The sequence below is a fragment of the Cervus canadensis genome, chromosome 18, assembly GCF_019320065.1.
Source record: "Cervus canadensis isolate Bull #8, Minnesota chromosome 18, ASM1932006v1, whole genome shotgun sequence".
Taxonomy (NCBI): Eukaryota; Metazoa; Chordata; class Mammalia; order Artiodactyla; family Cervidae; genus Cervus; species Cervus canadensis.
This window is the reverse complement of record NC_057403.1, coordinates 26,627,909-26,650,704: the sequence shown is the minus strand read 5'-3', so window position 1 is coordinate 26,650,704 and position 22,796 is coordinate 26,627,909. Positions and strand designations below refer to the sequence as shown.

Here is a 22,796-nt window from a genome sequence, read left to right as displayed (position 1 = left end):
CAGGTTCAATCCTTGGTGCAGGAAGATTCCACATGCTGCAGAGCAACTAAGCTCACATGCCACAACTACTGAGCCCACATGCCACCACTACTGAAGCCTGTTCATCAAGAGCCCTTGCTCTGCAACAAGAGAAGCCACCTCAGTGAGAAGCCTGTGCACTACAACTAGAGAGTAGCCCTCGCTTGCCACAACTAGAGAAAGCTCTCATGCAGCAAAAAAGACCCAGTGCAGTCAGATAAATAAACTTTAAAAGGGCATACAAAAAGATATTAAAGCTACCTTATTTGCAGATGACATGATTCTCTATGTAGAGAAGCCCAAAGAATCTGAAAAAAAAAATTAAAATGAAATAAAAACTCCTAAAGTTGAGTTTAGCAAGATGCAGGTAGCAATACCAATATTCAAAAATCTACTGTATTTCCATATGCTTGCAGTAAACAATCAGAAACCAAAATTAAAAAGTGTCTTTAAAATACCATTTCCAGTAGCTCCCAAATAGGCAAGTAGTTGGGTGTAAATCTGAGACTTCCCAGGTGGCGCTAGTAGTAAAGAACTTGACTTCCAATGCAGGAGACACAAGAGATGCGGGTTTGATCCCTGGGTTGAGAAGATCCCCTGAAGTAGGAAACGGCAACTCACTCCAGTACTCTTGCCTGGAAAATCCCATGGACAGAGGAGCCTGGCAGGCTACAGTTCGTGGGGTCTCAAAGAGTCGGACACAACTGAGCACACACACATTGGGTGTAAACCTAATGTATCATGTGTATAAGTTGTGTGTGTAACTAGATGGCTGATAAAAAAAATAGAAGAACTAAACAAATAGAGAGTTTGCCCACAGTTGATAACTGGAAGGTTTGACACCTCTCTCAACTCATTCTGAAATTCTTATGGAATTCCTTAATATATATTTTTTATTGAAGATGGTTGATTTACAATGTTTCAGGTACACAGCAAGGTGATTCAGTTATACATATACACATATATTATTTTTGAGATTATGCAATTCCTAAAGACAAAAAAGATTTGTAGATCTAGACAAGCATAGTCAAAGCAATTCTGAAAATTAAGAATAAAGTTGGAGTACTCACATGACCCAACTTTAAGAATCATTATAAAGCTACATGAATAAGAGTACAGTACTGGCAAATGAATAAACACATAAGTCAACAGAACATAATAAGGACTGCAGATAGAGATCCACAATAAATACAGCCATTTTATTTAGAATGGAGTGCAAAGGTAATTTACCAAAGAAACAGAAACAGTTTCAAAGAAATAGAACAGTGTTAGGTTAATTGGACCACCATATGCAAAACAATGTCAACTAAAACTTCACATTTGAAACTCAATATAGAGCATAGATTTAAATGTAAATTGTATTATAAATCTATTAAACTTTAAGATTAAAACATAGGAGAAAATCTTCCTGACCCTGGTTAAGCAAGAGTCTTAGACATTATGCCAAAAGCACCTTCATAAAAAAAATAATTTAGATTCCATCCACATTAAAAAATTTGATCTGCAGTGCACACTATCAGAAAATGAAAAGATGAACTACAGAACCAGAGAAAATATTTGCAAATCATACATCTGACAAAGGACTTGTATCCAAAATATATAAATGACTCTCAAACTTAACTGTAATAAAAACAAAGCAATTATTTTAAAATGGGCAAAAGAGATGAACTGACCCTTCATCAAGGGGGATATATAGGTGTTAAGTAAACACATGAAAAGATGTTAATTCTCACAAACAGCAGCCGCCACTGCTGCAGAACCTGACTCAAATCGTTAAATGACCCCTCTCAAGGTACCTGAAACAACCCAAGACTCCTAGGCTTACATCACTCTTCCCTCAAGCGGCGCTTTTGCCCTCAAGGCACCTCGGGAATTGATCAATCACCTGAAAGAGTAGGAGGAGCCTGAACCCCTACAGACCAATCAGCAGCCACTTGAGTACTGGGTTCCCCAGCACACACAACCTCCAATCAGCCAATAGAAGTGGAACTACAGAGGCGGGGCCTGTCTGGTCTCCATGGTAATCCCTGGCAGGGCGGAGTGGGAAAGAGGCTCTATGTAGTCTTGGTAGTACCAAATCCAGGTGCCCTAAAGGAGGGAGTTGGGGGGGATTAGAAGAGGTAGGGAGAGAATTTATGGAGTGACAAGTGCCAGGAAGAAAGTTAGGAGGGATAGGGGAGAATCAGGCGGAAGGAGAGTTTCATGAGCGGGCAGAGAGGGTTTATTAAGAAGAGAAGTATTTAGAGACAGTTACCAGTTTAGCAGAACAGGGGGGTTGTGTAATTAAGAGGAAGAAGGAGTTCAAAGCTGGTTTCAGAGGTAGAAAGAAGACGTTAGGAGGACGCAAGGCAGGTCTTTATAAGGGACAGAGAAGAAGCTATGAGTGGATAAGAAGAGACTTCGAGTTTACAGTTGCTTAAAGAAGGTCTTGAAGGAGCCAAGTGAGAGGATACGGGCGTGGGGGATAGATGAGGGGAGGAGTTTACAGGTGAACAATAATGGGTCATAACCGGACCATGATAGATGCTTAGGGGCAAAAGAGTGATATTATTATAAAAGGGACAAGCAGAGAGCTATTAAAGACATTAAAGTATTATAGGGTGAAAGTCTTTAAGGGGACAATGGAGGTTTCACACATGAAAAGTGAATGTATTAGTGCTGAGTGAGGGTCTTCTTAGACGGCTGGTTTATAGGGACAAAGAGAAGGTTGCTTGGGGGACAATGAGGGTGTTTATGGAAACAAAGTATTACAGTGGGTCAGTTGAGGTACAAGGAGGTCAAGTGAGAGTCCTCAGAGTCAGAAAGGACTTTAGGGGGACAGTGGAAGGGGTCAAGTGAGACATGCTGTAGAGAGCAGCAAGGCAGTTGTAGAAGACAGGGAGTAGCTTACAGGAGATAGAGAAAATGTTACAGAGAACAGAGGGGTTATAGGGCATGGGGGTGCGGAGAAGAGAGGGTCTGGGAGTTACAGGGTAAATGGATTTATTAAAATGGATAGTAAGGTTGGAGGGAATACAGTGTGAGTTAGAGGGAGTCAGTGAGTCTTTTAAAGAGTGTCAGTGAAGATTTTACAGGAATCAAGGACAATCAAGGAAGGAAGTTACAGGGAATGGTGGGGTCCAGAAGCCATACTGAGCCATAACCCACTCCCTCTCCCCAGGCACTTGAAATTATGGCTGAGAAGCCCCCCAAGGACTACCTCCTGCTGGCGATCGTGACCTATCTCCTGTGCTGTCCTTTAGGCACTGCAGCCTTGTACTATTCTTCCAAGGTGGGAATGTGCATCGTGTCAGTCCTCACCCTCCCCTCTCTCTCCCTCCTGGCCCTGTGTGTGTGCTAGTTGCTCAGTCGTGTCCAGCTCTTCCCAACCCCATGGTCTGTAGCCCACCGGGCTCCTCTGTCCACGGAATTCTCCAGACAAGAATACAGGGGTGGGTAGCCATTCCCTTCTCCAGGGGATCTTCCTAATCCAGGGATCAAACCTGGGTCTCCTGCATTGCAGGCAGATTCATTACCATCTGAGCCACCAGGGAAGCCCTGACCCTGGATAAATTTCATCCATATTCTCCATCCTGTTGGCTCAGACCCCACCCTTGCAGTGCCTTCACCCCTCCAATAACCCTTTTAAGCCCATCTCTTCCTGTTCTGTCTCTCCTATCAAACTCAGACAAGGAGCTACAACCGTAGGAATGACCGAGCCTTGGCAGTCAAGTTCTCCCACAAAGCCTACAGTTATTCAGTGGCGGGAATTGTTATGGCATGCATCACTGCTATCGTTGTCTGGATTATATTTGCAATAGCCACTTTTAAACGGTAACCTCATCGCCGGCTCATGAAGAAAACCACAAAAATATACAACAGTATTACTTATCAAGGCTCTAAGTATCCATTTGGGCCAGTGTCTGGCGTGCCAGGTGTTCTAACTTGAATCACCTTGAGGTGGTTGATGGGAGAAGGAAGTGGTAACTCAGGCAGCCTGTTGGACCGAGCTCAAACCAACCCTGGGACCCTGCCAAGGGGGTGGGGCTCATGGGAGACATGTAGGGCTCTGTTTCTCCAGGCAACCTCCCCTCCTACCCAAATACATGCCACAAACCTGTTTATGTCAACCAAGGGCCTTGACTGAGCTGCCTGACTTTGGGAATACTGCAGTCAACTTCAGATCAAATCCCCACCCTCTCAGAACTTATAAACCAAGGAGGGAAGACATATCACCAGATAGTGACCATCCACATTAGAACTATCTGTAATTGGGGAAATCCAGTGGTGGGTATTGGAGGCTGAACCTAATCTGCGCCTAATCTGGGGTACTTGTGGTCTACCAGAAAATGAGAGAGTCAAGCAGCTGTGAGTGAACTGACTAGAATTCAGGCCAGGTAGGAATGTAGAGAGTTTCCATAACAGCTATGGTTGCCTCCTCTCCCCACCAACACCATTGTTTGTGATTTAGGCATCATTCAACAATACTTTATGAGCACCTACTATGTCTCGGCCACTAACCGGGAAAGCAACAGAGCAAAATAAATCAGACCTCTTTCTAATGGAGCTTATGCTCTAGTGAGAAGAAAACCATAAACAAATAGCCCTCTAAATAAACAAGGTAATTACAGGGACTGTAAATACTATGGAGAAAAATATCACAGGGTAATAAGCTAAAGCAATGCCAGTACTGGTCCACCGACTGTTAGTGTTAAGTACACAAGACAGGTGCAGAAATTGCCAGTTTAGTTCAATTCAGTCACTCAGTCATGTCCGACTCCTCGTGACCCCATGGACTGCAGCATGCCAGGTGTCACTGGCCATCACCAGTAATCGCCAGTAGGCACGTTGAAAGTGAAAATGTTAGTTGTTCAGGCCTGTCTGACTCTTTGTGACACCCATGGACTGTAGCCCACCAGGCTCCTCTGTCCATGGGATTCTCCACTCAAGAGTACTAGAGTGGGTTGCCAGTCCCTTCTCCAGAGAATCTTCCCAACCCAGGAATTGAACCAGTGTCTCCTGCATTGCAGGCAGATTATCTACTTTCTAAACCACCAGGGAAGCCATACGTTCAAACTTACAGCAATTTGACATTGTCATGGCATCCAAGTATAAGATCAAGAGTCTTATTTCAATTAAAAATTAAAAAATAAAAATAAAGAGTCTTGTCTGGTTGAACCAAGTGTAGGCCAGAGTATGGGTGCAGCGGCCTTGGTCTGGGAGCACCGGGGCAGGAGTGGGTGGCCTGGCATGTTGGGCTGGGAGGAGCTGAGCGGGTCTGCATAGGGCGAGAGGCCCGGCTGGAGCCGGAGCCCCGGTGGCAAAGCAGCTGTGTCCCTCACAATGAAAGGTCTAGGGATACCGCTCTCTCCTTTGTATAGTTGATAGTTTAGGCAGTGAAGAAATGGCTTACAGTGTCAAAACCTTTCTGCGGGACCCTGCCAGGGGAATCAAAACCTCCACCTGGGGAATTTATACCATCTCAAAGCTAGATGCTCAAATTCAACAAAAGAGAGAGGAGCAGTGTCCAAGAAGGTCAAGCAGTGTCCTGGCTCAGAGAAGAGCCCAGAGCACTGAGGGGAAGCAGGAGAGTGAACCACATGTTGTTAGGAGAATTTTTCAGTGCTGCACTTGGAATGGTGGAGTTTCCTGGTTCAATCTCCTCTTGTTTCATCAAGTGTTTATTCCTGTGCTTCAGTCAGTAGTGGCCCGGATTATTGGTGATCCCATCACTACATGGGGATATTTGGTCATGGATGGAGATTTTCCCTGGATCAACTTTCAGAGCTTTCTCGGTGCACTCCCTCTTTGCACTCACCAAAGTCATAAGTTCAATTTGGTGCCATGATATAGCTGACCTGGCATCAGAGGTATCAGGAAGGAAGCCTCCCACATTCCCTAGGGTAGCAAAATAATTGCTGACATGCTCTTCAGCCTTTCGCTGCAGGCTCTCTTCTTCCTCCAGGGGATGTCTGTGAGTCTCTTTCCCATCCAGCTGGTTAGTCTGGTTAGTCTTCTGCATATGTCTCTTTTCTACTCACTACTCACAGTCCATGGAATTCTCCAGGCCAGAATACTGGAGTGGGTAGCCTTTCCCTTCTCCAGGGGATCTTCCCAATGCAGGGATTGAACCTAGGTCTCCCGCTTTGCAGGAGGATTCTTTACCAGTTGAGCCACAAGGGAAACCCAAGAATACTGGATATCCCTTCTCCAGCAGATCTTCCTGACCCAGAAATCGAACCGGGGTCTCCTGCAGATTCTTTACCAACTGAACTATCAAGGAAGCTCTACTCACTATACTGCTTCAGTGGATGGTTCAATAAAGGAATTGAAATGCACCAGCGGTTGTCAAACACAGAAAGGAATTGGCCTTACTTTGGATTTGGTTTGCCCCTGGCTTTACTCACAGCATGGCAGTCCTCCAACATTGTCAGTGGCTGCCTCTTCTCTGTCCTCTTCCCTTTATTCCTTATCAGCGCCAATGAAGCAAAGATCCCTGGCAAAGCATACCCCTTCCAATTGCACCTCTTCTCCTTAGTAATTTTCTTAAGCAGCAGACTCTTCCACAAGATGGGTGAACCTGCAGTAATTTCCACTTCTGCAGAGTTTCTTCACCATACCCATCTCCTGCCCGAACTGAAGGCTGCTGCAGGCCCCTGAGTCCATCACCCTCCATCTGGAGGAGATGGGAGGGATCGGAAGGACGGACGCCATGGCAGCTCTTTTCCTGGTTCACCTCCATCCCCTCCCAGGGAAGGCGGGGCCCACCATGCCAAAGGCCCTAGACACATTCCCTTCTCTCTGAGGAATCCAGACTTTTGTCTCTGGTGCACATAAGGCAGAATCTTCCTGACACCACTATGGACTTTAAACCCTGGTGAGTCTGAAAGGACCTCAGGTTTTTCTGCAGCTCTTCTCTAACACTTGCCAGCCTCGTGCCTGGACTGATTTGAATACTCTTTCTCCTTGTGCCATTTCCCCTTCCACTTACCCTTCCTGCCTCCCACCACCCTTGGATGAATGGATTTTTGTGATTCTGGCTGCTGTATATTATGGATCTATTATTTTTGTTTTTCTGTGATGCACATATATTGGCTGTGGGAGGAACAGGAGGCTCTGCTGCTCCGGGTTACTCTCTTTATAGCCATCACTGTCTTTTTTCTTTAACTCAAGTTAGATTTTGGTCTCTTGCTCCACTGCAAAAAAAAAAAGGAGAAACAAGCCTGAAGAGATGGGACAGGGAGAAAGACTGCACAGCCACATTTGCTGGGTTTTGAGGAGTGATTTTCTTTCTTCCCCTTGAAGGAGAAAAGCTTTTTTCACTGGTACATTTAAAGCTCACTTGACGATAGGGAGGTACCAATTTTGGACAAGTGCCACTGCAACATGGAATGCTCAGAGAATCTGACTGTTGGCCACTGCCGGTTCTGTCTGGTATTTCAAAGAAATATTGGGTGCTGCAAATAGGAACTGAACGGGTAAACTTATTAAACCCATTAAACCTGAAAAAAAAAAAAAAGTACAGCCCCAAAGGATCAATCCATGACAGACCGGAGAAGATAGCAAAAACAGATCCTATACTACAATCACAAATAGTTTGAGATGCAAGGGGCTAGCGGGCACTGAGGTCTAGAAAGTATATTGTTTTGGGTCATGCTAGTGGCTGTAGTAAATATACTAGTTCACAAAATAGAAGTATATTTCACATTCCCAGAACCTCAAATTTGGGCATTTCAAGTGACCCACAAATAATTCAGGGATCCCATCTCCTTCTATTTGGTAATTCCACCATCCCCAGAGGACCGAGTCCTTTGAATTCAGGTAGAAGTAGACAGTGAGATCCCCAACTTGATTTTTTAAAATCCCTGGCCTACAAGTGAGCACTTGTACATTGTTGGTGAGAAGGTAAACTTGGACAACCACTATGGAAAAAAGAATGGAGGACCCTCAAAAGTATAATTTATAGATTAATTATGATTGTCTATCAAGTGATGCAACAATTTCACTTTGGGGCATATGTCCAAAAGAAAGAAAATCACTGCTTCAAAGACATATCTGTTCGCCCTTGATCACTGCAGCATTATTGACAACAGGCAAGATAAGGAAACAACTCAAGTGTCTGATAAAAGATGAATGTCATCCACATAAAGAAGATGTGATACATGTACAGAAAGGAATATCATTAAGCCGTGAGAAACATGAAATTCTGCCAATTAAGACAACACAGATGGACCTTGAGGGAACTGCCATAAATGAAACAGGTCAAACAGAGAAAGATTAATACTGTACGATACCACTTACATATGTAATTTTTTTAAATATATTCCCATAGAAACTAAAAGTAGAATGATGGTTGCCAGGGGCTGGAAAGTGGGAGGGAAAGTACAAGCTGGTAAAAACTTTTTAAAAAGTAGAAAATTTCAGTTACAAGGTGAATAAGGTTTGAGGGTCTAATATATAACATTGTAACTACCATTAACAATACTGTACTGTGAACTTAAAACTTGCTAAGAAAATAAGTCTTAAGCATTCAACACCCCCACCCAAAAAAATAAAGAGGTAACTGTGTGAGCTAGCAGATGTGTTAATTAATTTGATTGTGGTAATAATTTCACTAAAGATATGATACAAATGAATAATCATAACAAAACAGAAACAGAGTCATAGATACAAATAGTTGCCAAAAGGAGGATAAGTGGAACAGATGAGGGAGATTAAGGGATCCAAACTTCCAGTTAAAAAATAAGTGAATCACATTTATGTACATCGTGGGGAATATAGTCAGTAGTAATGAAATATCTTTGTATGGTGACTGATGAAACTAGACTTATCACAATGATTATTTTGTAATGTATAGAAGTATCAAATCACTATATTGTGCACCAGGCATAAGTCAATTATGCTTCAAACAAACTCATAAAAGAGATCAGATTTGTGGTGACCAAAGGATGGGAGTGGGGGAGGAGGAATTGGATGAAAGTGGCAAAAGGTACAAACTTCCAGTTATAAGACAAATCACTACTAGAATATTATGTACAATGTGATAATATAATCAATACTGCTGTAAGTTCTATACATAAATTGTTAAAACAGTAAATCCTAAATCCTAAGAGTAAATCATCACAAGGCAAAAAAATTTTTTTTCTGTTATTTTGTATCTGTATGAGATGATGGATGTTCACTAGATTTATTGTGGTGATCATTTCATGACATAGGTAAGTCCTATCATCATGCTGTACACCTTAAACCTATGCAGTGCTATATGTCAATTATATCTCAATAAAAATGGAAGGAAAAACACACACAAACATATATATTCCTAAAATTGGTAACATGCATTTAGAAGATCACAGGGTACAATATCAACAAGCAAAAATCTAAGATATTAGCAAATGTTAGCAATGAAAAATAAGAACACATACCTTTTTAAAATACCATTTTAAATAGTTAAAAAAAAAAAACTAGTAGAGTGTATATCTAAGAGATTATGTGTATGCACTGTCTATTTAAAAAACAGCAGCTGATGAAAGAAATAAAAGAAGACTTAAAAGTGTTCCCACAATTGTTAGTTGAAAGGGTCATCTCTCAAGTAGATATGAAATTCTAACACTATTCCTATTAAAAGACCAACAAAATTTTTAGATCTAGACAAGTATATTCAAAACAATTATGAAAAATAAGAATAAAGTTATAGAACTCATGTTACCCAATTTTAAGAATCATTACAAAGCTACATTAATAAGACAGTGTGGTATTGGCAAACAGATAAATACATAGGTCAACAGAATAAGGAATGCAGAAAGAGGCACATAATAAATATGGTCAATTTATTTTAAAAAGAAATCCAAAAGTAATTTATGAAAAAAATGGGTATTCATGGTGTTGAATTGGATCACTATAACCAAAATATAATTAATCTCAATGAAAACCTCATATCTTATACAGATATACTCAATACAGACCATAGAGCTAAATGTACATTGTAAATCTAACACTTAGAAGAAAACATAGGAAAAAATCCTCCTGAGTTAAGCAAAGAGTTCTTAGACATGATACCAAAAACACCTCCATAAAAGAAAAAAAGTAATTTAGACTCCCTCAAAATTAAAAACTTTGCTCTGCAATGGACACTGTTAGAAAATTAAAAGATTAAGCTACAGACCCAAAGAAAATACTTTCAAATCACATATTTGATATCTGGATTCAAAATATATATGACCCTCAAACCTAACTGTAATTAAAAAAAAAAAAAACAACTATTTTTTAATGGTAGAAAGACCTGAACTGACACTACGTCAAAGGGGATGTACAGGTGGCAAATAAGCATGTGAAAAGCTGTTCATTCTTGCAAAGATCACCCTCCACCTGCCACTGCTACATGATCCCTCTCAAGGTGTTTGAAGCAACCTAAGACTCCTAGGCTCATATCACTCTTGCACCAAGCGGTGTCTCTCCTTTCCTGGGACTGATCACTCATCAGAGAGACTGGGAGGAGCCTGAGCTCCTTCAGATGAGAATTCAGCCAGATGAGAATTGGATTCCTCAACCCTAACACACAACCTCCAATCAGTCATAGAAGTAGAATGATAGAATATTCTAGGATAGGAGGTGGGGCCTATCCGGTCTCCATGGTAATCCCTGGCAGACTGGAGTGAGGGACAGGCCCTATGTTACCTTAGTGGTGTCAGATCCATATGCCCTAATGGAGGTGAGGGGGGCAGGGAGAGAATTTATGGGGTGACAGGAGGGAGAAAGAGAGCTAGAGGGAGTGGGGAATGAAGGGGCAAGGAGGGCTTCATTAGAGGGCAGAGAGGGTATAGAGAATTATTCAAGGATTTTGGGGAACTGGAAGGTTGTAATTAGTGGAGGGAGAAGAATTCAAAAGATCACCAAGCTCATTTTAGAGGCAGAGAGAAGGTGTTAAGAGGAACTGGTCAGGTCTTTAAAAGTGGACAGAGAAGAGGCTATGAGTGGACAAGGAGAGGACTTGGAGTTTATATTTGCTCAAATAGCATCTTAGAGAAGCCAAGTGAGAGGATATGGGGTTGGGGGAAAGGGAGGAATTTATAGATGAACAATAAGGGTCATAACAGGACCATGACAGATGCTTAGGGTCAAAATGAGTGGTATTATTATAAAAGGGACAAGCAGAGACCTATTAAAGACATTAGAAGTATCATAGGGTGAGAGCTTTTAGGGGGACAATGGAGGTTTTACACATGAAAAGTGTGTTAGTGTTGAGTGAGGGTCTTCATAGTAGGGTGGTTTATAGGGACAAAGAGAAGGCTGCTTGGGGGACAATAAGGGTGTTAATGGAAACAAACTGTAACAATGGGTCAGCTGAGGTACAGGGAGGTCAAGTGAGAGTCCTCAGAATCAGTAGGGACTTTAGGGGAACAGTGGGAGGGGTCAAGTGAGACATGCTGTAGAGAGGAGCAAAGTAGTCACAGAAGACAGGGAGGAGCTTGTAGCAGATGGAGAAAATGTTACAGAGAACAGAGAGAGGTTATAGGGCATGGGGGTGAGGAGAAGAGAGGGTCTGGGAGTTATGGCGTAAAGGTATGTGTTAGAGTGGGTAATAAGGTTTGAAGGAAAATGGTGTGAGTTGGAGTCAGTGAGACTTTTAAAGAGTGTCAGTGAAGATTTTATAGGAATCAAGGACAGTCAAGGAAGGAAGTTACAGGGAATGGCAGGGTCCAGAAGCCATGCTGAGCTATCACTCACTCCCTGTCCCCAGGAATCTGAAAGTGTGTCTGACGAGGCCCCCAGTGACCACCTCTTGCTGGCGATCTTGGCCTATCTCCTGTGCTGTCCTTTAGGCACTGCAGCCTTGTACTATTCTTCCCAGGTGGGCATGTGCATCGTGTCAGTCCTCACCCTCCCCTCTCTCTCCCTCCTGGCCCTGACCCTGAAATCAATTTCATCCATGTTCTCCATCCTGTTGGCTCAGACCCCACCCTGAGTCCTTGCAGCACCTTCATCCCCACCCCCACCCCCCGCAATAACCCTTTTAAACCCATCTATGCCTGCTCTGTCTCTCCTCCCAAACTCAGACAAGGCGCCACAACCGTAGGAATGAACGAGCCTTGGCAGCCGAGACCTCCCACAAAGTCTTCAGTTTTGCACTGGCAGGAATTATTATGGCATGCATCGCTGCTCTCAACAGCTGGATTATATTAATAACAGCCATTTTTCAACGGTGACCTAATCTCCAACTCATGAAGAAAACCACCATAATATACAACAGTTATTAACCTAGGCTCTCAGTATCCACATGCGCCAATATCTGGTGTGCCAGGTGTTTTGACCTGAAGCACTTTGGGGTGGCTGACGGAGGAAGGAAGTGATAACTCTGGCCAGAGCTCAAGACCAACCCTGGGACCCTGCTGAGGGGTGGGGGTCATGGGAGACAGTGTAGCGCACTGTTTCCCCAGGGCAGTCTCTGCTTCTGCCCAAACACACACCACAAACCCATTTATGTCAGCTAAGGGTCTTGACTGAACTACCTGACTTTGGGGATACAGCAGTCAACTTCAGATCAAATCCCCACCCTCTCAGAACTTATAAACCAGGGGGGAAGACATATCACCAGATATTGACCATCCACAGTGGACCTATCTGTAATCAGAGAAATCTAGTAGGGGATAAAGGAGGCTGGACCTAATCTGGGTACTTGTCATCTATCAGAAAACTAGGGAATCAAGCATCTGTGAGTGAACTGGCTAGAATTCAAGTCAGGTAGGATTGTAGAGAGCTTCCATAACAGTTATGGTTGCCTCGTCCTTTTTCCACCAACACCATTGCTTGTGATTTAGCCATCATTCAACAATGCTTCCTGAGCGCCTACTATTTACCAGGCATGATAACAGGAACTAGGAATGCAAAAGAACAAAAGAAATCAGACCCCTTTCTGATGGAGCTTACAGACAGAGCTTTAAATAAACAAGATAGCTACAGGGAATGTAAATGCTATGGAGAAAAATAACACGGTGTGATAAGCGAGAGCGGTGCCAGCACCGGTCCACTGACTGTTAATGTTAATTACAACAAGCTAGGCAGAAATTTACAGTAGGTGCATGGAAATTTACAGCAATTTGACAGTGTCATGGCCTCCAAGTATAAGATAAAGAGTTTTGTCCTCTTGAACAAAGTATTACCCAAAAGGATCAATACATGACAGACTGGAGACGTAAAAAACAGATCCAATGCCACAACCAAAACTAGTTTGAGATGCACTGGGCTAGTGGGCACCAAGGTCTAGAAAGTATACTGTTTAGAGTCATGCTAGAGGCTGTAACAAATAAACCCCCTCAAATCAATAGCTCACAAGATACAAGTTTATTTCACATTATCGCAACCTCAAAATGTGGGCATTTCAAGTGACCCACATATAGTTCACAAATCCCATCTCCTTCTGCTTGATGATTCCACCATCTCCAGAGGGCTCAGAGTCCTTTGAACTCAGGTAGAAGAAGACAATAAGACATTTGCTTTTTAATTTTATTTATTTTTGCCTGTGCTGGATCTTCACTGTTGCACATGGGCTCTCTCTACTTGTGGTACGTGGGCTTTTCATTGCAGTGGCTTTTCAGGTTGCAGAGTAGGGTCTCTAGGGCATGCAGCCTTCAGTAGTTGTAACACACAGGCTTAGATGCCCTGTGGCTTGTGGGATCTTCCTGGACCAGGGATAGAACCCATGTCCCCGATCTTGGCAGGTGGATTCTTAACCATTTGACCACCATAGAAGTCCTCCACTGGCTTTTTAAAATCCCTGGCCTGAAAGTGAACACTTGTACACTGTTGGTGGGAATGTGAACTTGGACAACCACTATAGAACACAGGATTGAGGACCCTCAAAAATATAATTTAAATATTAACTATGATTGTCTAGCATATGATGCAGCAATTTCACTTTTCGGCATATGTACAAAAGAAATAAAACCACTGCTTCAAAAAGATATCTGCTCTCCCTTGATCATTGCAGCGTTCATCACAATAGGCAAGATAAGGAAACAACTCAAGTGTCTGACAATGGATGAATGGACAAAGAAGATGTGTTATATGTACAGAAGTGAATATTATTAAGCCTTGAGAAATATTAAATTCTGCCAATTAAGACAACACAAATGGACCTTGAGGGAATTACTATAAGTGAAGTAGGTCAAATCAGAAAAATAGAAATACTGTATGATATCACTTATATATAGAATATTAAAAAAAAAAAATAGAAACTGAAAACAGAATGAAGGTTGTCAGGGGCTGGAAGGTGGGGGACAAGCTGGTAAAAAAAATAGAAAATTTCAGTTATAAGGTGAACTTGGTCTGAAGGTCTAATATATAACATTGTAACTACAGTTAACAATACTGCATTTTGTACTTAAAAATATGCTAGGAAAGTAAATCTTAAGCATTCAACACTCCCCCAAAACAATCAAGAGGTAGCTGTGTGCGCTGATAGATGTGTTAACTAATTTGATTATGGTAATAATTTTACTACCAACATGATACAAATGAACAATCATAATGAAACAGAAAAAGAATCGTACATACAGAAGGGGGTGGGGGAATAAGTGGAATAGGTAAGGGAAAACTAAGAGGTACAAAGTCCTAGCTAAAAAATAAATGAATCACATTTACGTACAGCATGGGGAATATAGTCAGTAATAACGTAATATTTTTTATGGTGATGGATGATAACTAGACATCACAGTGGTTTTATTGTTCTGTATAGAAATATCAAATCAGGATATTGTGCACCAGGGATAGGTCAACTATACTTTAAACAAGCTCATAATAAAAATAAAATAAAGGAAACCAGATTTGTGGTGACCAAAGGAAGGGAATAGGGGAGGGGGTATTGGATGAAAGTGGTAAAAGGTATGAACTTCCAGTTACAAGACAAATAATTACTGGGATATAATGTTGCTGCTGCTGTTCAGTCGCTCAGTCATCCGACCCTCTGTGACCCCACGGACTGCAGCACACCAGTCTCCTCTGTCCTTCACTATCTCCCAAACCTTGCTCAGATTCATGTCCATTGAATCGGTGATGCCATCCAACCACCTTATCCTCTGTCATCCCCTTCTCCTCTTGCCTTCAGTCTTTCCCAGCAGCAGGGTCTTTTCCAATGAGTCAGCTCTTCGCATCAGGTGGCCAAAGTATTGGAGCTTCAGTTTCAGCATCAGTTCTTCCAATGAATATTCAGGGTTGATTTCCTTTAGGATTGATTGGCTTGATCTCCTTGCTGTTCAAGGGACTCTCAAGAGCCTTCCCCAGCACCATAATTCAAAAGCATCAATTCTTCAGAATTCAGCCTTCTTCGTGGTCCAACTCGCACATTCGGTACGTGACTCCTGGAAAAATTATACATTTGACTATCCAAATCTTTGTCAGCAAAGTAGTGTCTCTGCCTTTTAATACGCTGTCTAGGTTTGTCATAGCTTTCCTTCCAAGGAGCAAGCATCTTTTAATTTCATGGCTGCAGTCACTGTCCACAGTGATTTTGGAGCCCAAAAAAATAAAATCTGTCACTGCTTCCATTTTTTCCCCTTCTCTGTGCCATGAAGTGATGGGACCAGATGCCATGATCTTAGTTTTCCAAATGTTGAGTTTCAAACTAGCTTTTTCACTCTCCTCTTTCACCCTTATCAAGACACTTTTTAGTTCCTCTTCACTTTCTGCCATTAGAGTGGTATCATCTGCATGTCTGAGGTTGCTGATATTTCTCCTGGCAGTCTTGATTCCAGCTTGTGATTCATCCAGCCCAGTATTTTTCATGATGTACTCTGTATATAACTTAAATAAGCAGGGTGACAATATACAGCCTTGACATAGTCCTTTCCCAATTTTGAACCAGTTTTCCCATGTCAGGTTCTAAATGTTGCTTCTTGACCTGCATACAGATTTCTCAGAAGACAGGTAAGGTGGTCTGGTACTCTTATGTCTTTAAGAATTTTCCAGTTTGTTGTGATCCACACAGTCAAAGGCTTTCAGGTAGTCAATGAAGCAGAAGTATGTTTTTCTGGAACTTCCTTGCTTTCTCCATGATTCAACAAATGTTGGCAAATTGACCTCTGGTTCCTCTGTCTTTTCAAAACCCAGCTTGTACATATGGAGGTTCTCAGTTCACATACTGCTGAAGCCTAGTTTGAAGGATTTTGAACATAACCTTGCTAGCATGTGAAATGAACACAGTTGTACAAGTAGTTTGAACATCCTTTAGCACTAGCCTTCTTTGGGACTGGAGTGAAAACTGACTCTTTCCTGTCCACTGGTTGAGTTTTCCAAATTTGTTGACACATTGAGTGCAGCACTTTAACAGCATCCTCTTTCAGGATTTTAAATAACTCAGCTGGAATCCTGTCATCTCCACTAGCTTTGTTTGTAGTAATGCTTACTAAGGCCCACTTGACTTCACACTCCAAGATGTCCAGCTCTAGGTGAGTGACCACACCATCGTGGTTATCCAGGTCATTAAGACTTTTCTTGTATCAGTTCAATCACTCAGTCGTGTCTGACTCTTTGTGACCCCACGGACTGCAGCACACCAGGCCTCCCTGTCCATCACCAACTCCTGGAGTTTACTCAGACTCATGCCCATTGAGTCGGTGATGCCATTCAACCATTTCATCCTCTGTTGTCCCCTTCTCCTCCCACCTTCAATCCTTCCCAGCATCAGGGTCTTTTCCAGTGAGTCAGTTCTTCACATCAGGTGGCCAAAGTATTGGAGTTTCAGCTTCAGCATCAGTCCTTCCAATGAATATTCAAGACTGATCTTTAGGATGGACTGGTTCAATCTCCTTGCTGTCCAAGGGACTCTCAAGAGTCTTCTCCAACACCACAGTTCAAAAGCATCAATTGTTCACTGCTCAGCTTTCTTTGTAGTCCAACTCTCACATCCATACAAAACTATTGGAAAAACCATAGCTTTGACTAGATGGACCCTCAAGGCACTCCTAGAATTGATCAGTCACCAGAGAGAGTAGGAAGAGGCTGAGCTCCTTCAGACCAATCAGCAGCCACCTGAGTATTGGCTTACCCTAGTCATCACACACAACCTCCAATCAGCCAATAGAAGTAGAAAGATAGACTAGGAGGCGGGGCCTGCCTGGTCTCCACGGTGATCTCTGGATAGTGAAGGAAAGGCTCTATGTAGCCTTGGTAGTACCAGATCCAGTTGCTATAATGGGGTGTTTGAAGGGGCAAGGAGAGAATTTATGGGGTGACAGATGGGAGGAAGAGAGTTAGAGAGGGTGGGGGGAATAAAGGGAGGAAGTTTCATAAGGGGACAGAGACAGTTTTATAAGTAAAGAAGTATCTAGAGGGAGCACAAGTTTAGGAAAACAGGGAGGTTGTAATTAGTGGTGGGAAAAGGAGTTCAAAGGATCACCAAGTTGGTTTCAGAGGTAGAAGGTTTCAGTGGGGGACAGGGCAAGTCTTTATAAAGAGATAGAGAAGAGGCTGTAAGTGGAAATGGAGGGAACTTTAGTTCACAGTTGGTTAAATAACAGAGGAGCCAAGTGAGAAGTTATGGTGTGAGGGGGAGAAGGGAGAAGTTTAAGGATGAAAAATAAGGGTCATGACAGATTCACAAGGACAAAATGAGTGGTATTATTATAAAAGGGACAATGAAATGAAATGTTAGTTGCTCAGTCATGTCCGACTCTTTGCAATCCCATGGGCTGTAGACTGCCAGGTTCCTCTATCTATGGGATTCTCCAGGCAAGAATATTGGAGTGGGTTGCCATACTCTTCTCCAGGGGATCTTCCCGACCCAGGGATCAAACCTGCATCTCTTACGTCTCCTGCATTGCAGGCAGATTCTTTACTGTCTGAGCCAGCAGGGAAGCTATAAAGGGGACAAGCAGAAAATTATTAAAGACATTAGAAGTATTATAGAGACTTCCCTGGTGGTCCAGCGGCTAAGACTCCTTGCTCCAAACGCAGTGGGTCTGGGTTCGATCCCTGGTCAAGGAACGAGATCCCACATGCTGCAACCAAAAATCTGAAGTGTCAAAACTAAGACCCAGCACAGCCAAACAAATAAATGTTTTTAAAAAGACATTCAAAGTATTATAGGGTGAAAGATTTTAGGGGGACAATGGAGGTTTTACACATGAAAAGTGTTGAGTGTGGGTCTTCTTAGTTGGTGGTTTATAGGGACAAAGAGAAGGTTGCTTGGAGGACGATGAGAGTGTTAATGGAAACTAAGCATGACAGTGGGTCAGCTGAGGTACAGGGAGGCCAAGTGAGAGTCCTCAGAATCAGCAGGGAATTTAGGGGGACAGTGGGAGAGGTCAAGTGAGACAAGCTATAGAGATCAGCAAGCAATTATAGAAGACAGAGAAGAGTTTACAGGAGAAGGGGAAAATGTTACAGAGAACAAAGAGGGATTCTAGGGCATGGGGGTGTGGTGGGAGGTTGCTACCAGGTCTAGTGGTCAGGGAGGTATTAAAAGAGAGAGGGAGATGTTAGGGGGAGACAGTGAGCATTTGCAAGATCTAAGGGGGTGGTCAATGAAGAATTTATAGGAGCCACAGAGAGATGTGTTGGTGTAAAAAGGGAGGAGTTCAGAGAGAATATGAGAGACCAGAGGCCATACTGAGCCATAACCCACTCCTTCCCCAGGTGTTTGAAATTATGTCAGAGGCGTCACCCAGCGAGGACGACATCATGCTGCCATCCATGGGCTGCTTCATGTGTTGTCCCTTATGCACGGTAGCCATGTTCTACTCTTCCCAGGTGGGAATCTGCATCTTGCGAATCCGAGCCCTCCCCTCCCTCTCTCTGGTTCTGACCCTGGACCACCTTCCTTGTCCTTCCTCCTTGGATTCAGGCCCCTACCCTGGGTCTGTACACTCCCAATGGCTCACCCCCATTCAATAACCCTTATAAGCTCATCATACCCATTCTGCCTTTCCTCTCAGACTCAGACAAGATGACTCAAAAATAAACTGAACAGTTTTGTGGGGACAGTGGAAGGGGCCAAGTGAGGAATGCTCTAGGGGTGTGCAAGGCAGTTAGAGAAGATGATGAGGAGGTTGTAGGCAGCAGGGAAAGGGTTATAGAGAACAGAGAGGGATTAGAGGGTGTGTGGGTGGGGTGGGGGGTAAATGAGTTCTAGGGGACATCATGGTATTACAGTAAGGTTAAAGGGGGTACGGTGCAACTAGTGGGGGTCAATGAGACATTTTTAAAGAGTGTCAGTAAAGATTTTGTGGGATCCAAGTAGGGTGAAAGGTAGGAGGTATTGGGAAACATAGAGTCCAGAAGCCACACTGAACCATAACCCACTCCTTCTCCCCAGGCTTTTGAAATTAGGTCTAACAAGCCCCCAAGTGACCACCTCTTGCTGGCGATCTTGGCCTATCTCCTGTGCTGTCCTTTAGGCACTGCAGCCTTGTACTATTCTTCCCAGGTGGGCATGTGCATCGTGTCAGTCCTCACCCTCCCCTCTCTCTCCATCCTGGCCCTGACCCTGAATCAATTTCATCCATGTTCTCCATCCTGTTGGCTCAGACCCCACCCTGAGTCCTTGCAGCACCTTTGCCCCCTCCATGAACCCTCTTAAACCCATCTGTTCCTGTTCTCTCTCCTCCCAAACTCAGACAAGGCGCCACAACCGTAGGAATGAACGAACCTTGGCAGTCAAGACCTCCCACAAAGTCTTCAATTTCGCTGTCTCAGCAATTGTTTCTGGATGCGTCATCATACTCCTCGCCATGAGTGTATTCTTAACAATCTTACTTAAGCGGTAACTTCCTCTCCAGGTCATGAAAAAGCAACCAAAAAAATATACAACAGTGTGTCTTACCTTGGCTCTAGGTGTCCACTGGGGCCAAATGAGACTCCTGCCTCTCAGTGTCTGGCGTTCTGAGTGCTGCCAACCTGAGCCAGTACCATGAGGTGGTTGTTGGGAGAAAGAAAGTGGTAGTTCAGGCAGCCCCTTAAACCAGAGCTCAAGACCAACCTAGGGACCCCGCCAAGATGCGGGCCATGGGAGACAGGGTAGCATACTGACTCCCCACAGCAGCCTCCCCTCTGTCCACATTCTTGCATTGATGCCATAAATCTACTTATGTTGACCAAGGACCTAGACTGTGCTGCATGACTCTGGGGACATAGCAGTCATCACTTGAGATCAAATCTTACACCTTCAGAATCTCATAATCTAGGTTGGAAGACAGACATATCACTAAACAGTGACAGTCCATAGTGACCCCATCTCTAAAGGGGAAAACTTAAAGAGAGGGATTGTAGGAGGCTGGACCTAATCTGGGATACTTGTGGGTCTATCAGAAAACCAGGGAGTCAAGCAGCTGTAAGTGAACTGGCTAGAATTCAGACCAGGTAGGTCACAGACAGCTTCCATGACAGTCTCCTCTCCCCACCAACACCATTGCTTGTGATTCAAAATCAACAATACTTTCTGAGCACCTACTATGTATAAGGCACTAGACTGGGAAGTAGGAAGGCAACAGAGCAAAGTAAACCAGACCCCTTTCTGATAGAGCTTAAGTTCCAGTGGAAAGAAAACCATAAACAAATAGACCTCTAAATAAACAAGATAATTACAGGGGACAGTAAGTGCTACAGAGAAAAATGACAGAGTAATAAGCTAAAGCAATAATGTAATGAACATTAACAGCTGGCCCATCAAACTGCTAATGTTCATTATAAGACAGGTGCAGGAATTGACAGTAGGTACTTTGAAACTTATAGCAATTTGATGTCATCATAACATCCAAGTATAAGGTCAAGAATTTTGTCAGACAAAGTATAGACCAAAAGAATCAATCCATGACAGATTGAAAGTGAAAGTGAAAGTCGCTCAGTCATGTCCGATTCTTTGCGACCCCATGGACTATATAATCCATGGAATTCTCCAGGCCAGAATACTGAAGTGGGTAGCCTTTTCCTTCTCCAGGGGATCTTCCAAACCCAGGGATCAAACCTAGGTCTCCCGCTTTGCAGGCAGATCCTTTACCAGCTGAGCCACAAGGGAAACCCAGGAATACTGGAGTGGGCAGTCCATCCCTTCTCCACTGAATCTTCCCGACCCAGGAATCGAGCCTGCATTGCAGGTGGATTCTTTAGCTATCAGGGAGGCCCTCCATGACAGATTGGAGATACCAAAAACAGGATCTATGCCACAGTCACAAATAGATTGAGATGCACTGGGCTAGTGGGCACTGAGGTCTAAAAGGCATATTGTTCAGAGTCATGATAGAGGCTGTGAAAAATAAACCCTCACAAAATCAGCAGCTCACCAGATACAAGTTTATTTCACACTATCACAACCTTTCCATGTGAGTATTTCTAGTGACCCATAGATTAAGCCAGGGATCCATGCTCCTTTTATTTGGTGATTCCACCATCTCTTAAGGGCTCAGAGTCCCGTGAGTCTGGGCAGAGGATGAAAGAGTTAAAACCTCCACTTGTTCCTTACTATCCTTGGCCTGCAAGGGAATCCTTGTCCACTGTTGGTAGATTGTAAATTTGAACAGCCACTATGGAAAATAAGACGTGTGTGTGTTTAGTCACTAAGTTGTGTCCAACTCTTTTTCAACCCCAAGGACTGTACTCCACTAGTCTCCTCTGTCCATGGGGTTTCCCAGGCAAGAATACTGGATTAGGTTGCCCTTTCCTTCTCCAGGGGATCTTCCTGACCCAGGGATCAAACCCAAGTCTCCTACACTGCAGGTGGATTCTTTACCACTGAGCCACCAGGGAAGACCAGAAAATAGGATGGAGGTCCTCAAATATTAAAATTATAACTACATATGATGCAACAATCTCACTTCTGAGTATACATCCAAAGGAAATAAAATCACTATCTCAAAGAGATATCTGGAGTCCCATATTCATTGCAGCATTATTCATAATAGACAAGACATGGAAACAAACTAAGTGTCCATTGTCAACTTAAGAAATAAAGAGGATTTGGTATCTACATACAAAGAAAAAGTATTAATCTGTGAGAAATACAAAATCCTGCCCTTTGAGACAACACAGATAGACCTTGAGGGTGTTATGAAAAATGAAAAAAGTCTGACAAAGACAAGTACTGTATGATATCACTTACACATGGAATCTTAAAGAAAACAAATTCATAAGAACAGAAATTAGATGTGGAGAAAAGGGAACCCTCTTACACTGTTGGTGGGAATGCAGACTAGTACAGCCACTATGGAGAACAGTGTGGAGATTCCTTAAAAAACTGGAAATAGAACTGCCATATGACCCAGCAATCCCACTCCTGGGCATACACACCAAGGAAGCCAGAACTGAAAGAGACACGTGTACCCCAATGTTCATCGCAGCACCGTTTATAGTAGCCAGGATATGGAAGCAACCTAGATGCCCAACAGCAAACAAATGGATAAGAAAACTATGGTACATATACACAATGGAATATTACTCAGCCATTAAAAAGAATACATTTGAATCATGTATTATGATTATGAATAATCATATGTATGAATAATCATGAATAATGAGATGGATGAAACTGGAGCCCATTATACAGAGTGAAGTAAGCCAGAAAGATAAACACCAATACAGTATACTAACGCATATATATGGAATTTAGAAAGATGGTAATGATAACCCTATATGCAAGACAGAAAAAGAGACACAGATGTATAGAACAGACTTTTGGACTCTATGGAAGAAGGTGAGGGTGGGATGATCTGAGAGAATAGCATTGAAACATGCATATTATCAAGTGTGAAACAGATCACCAGCCCAGGTTGGATGCATGAGACAAGTGCTCAGGGCTGGTGCACTGGGATGACCCA

The 22,796-nt window shown here is 43.0% G+C and overlaps 2 pseudogenes across 1 annotated transcript in view; one reads left to right on the top strand and one right to left on the bottom strand.

The window, feature by feature from the left end:
* LOC122421444 overlaps window positions 1–22,796 on the bottom strand; it is a 73,482-nt pseudogene that overhangs the window by 27,030 nt on the left and 23,656 nt on the right. The gene's annotated exons all lie outside the window — the stretch shown is intronic.
* On the top strand, window positions 5,402–6,535 carry LOC122421445 (annotated as a pseudogene).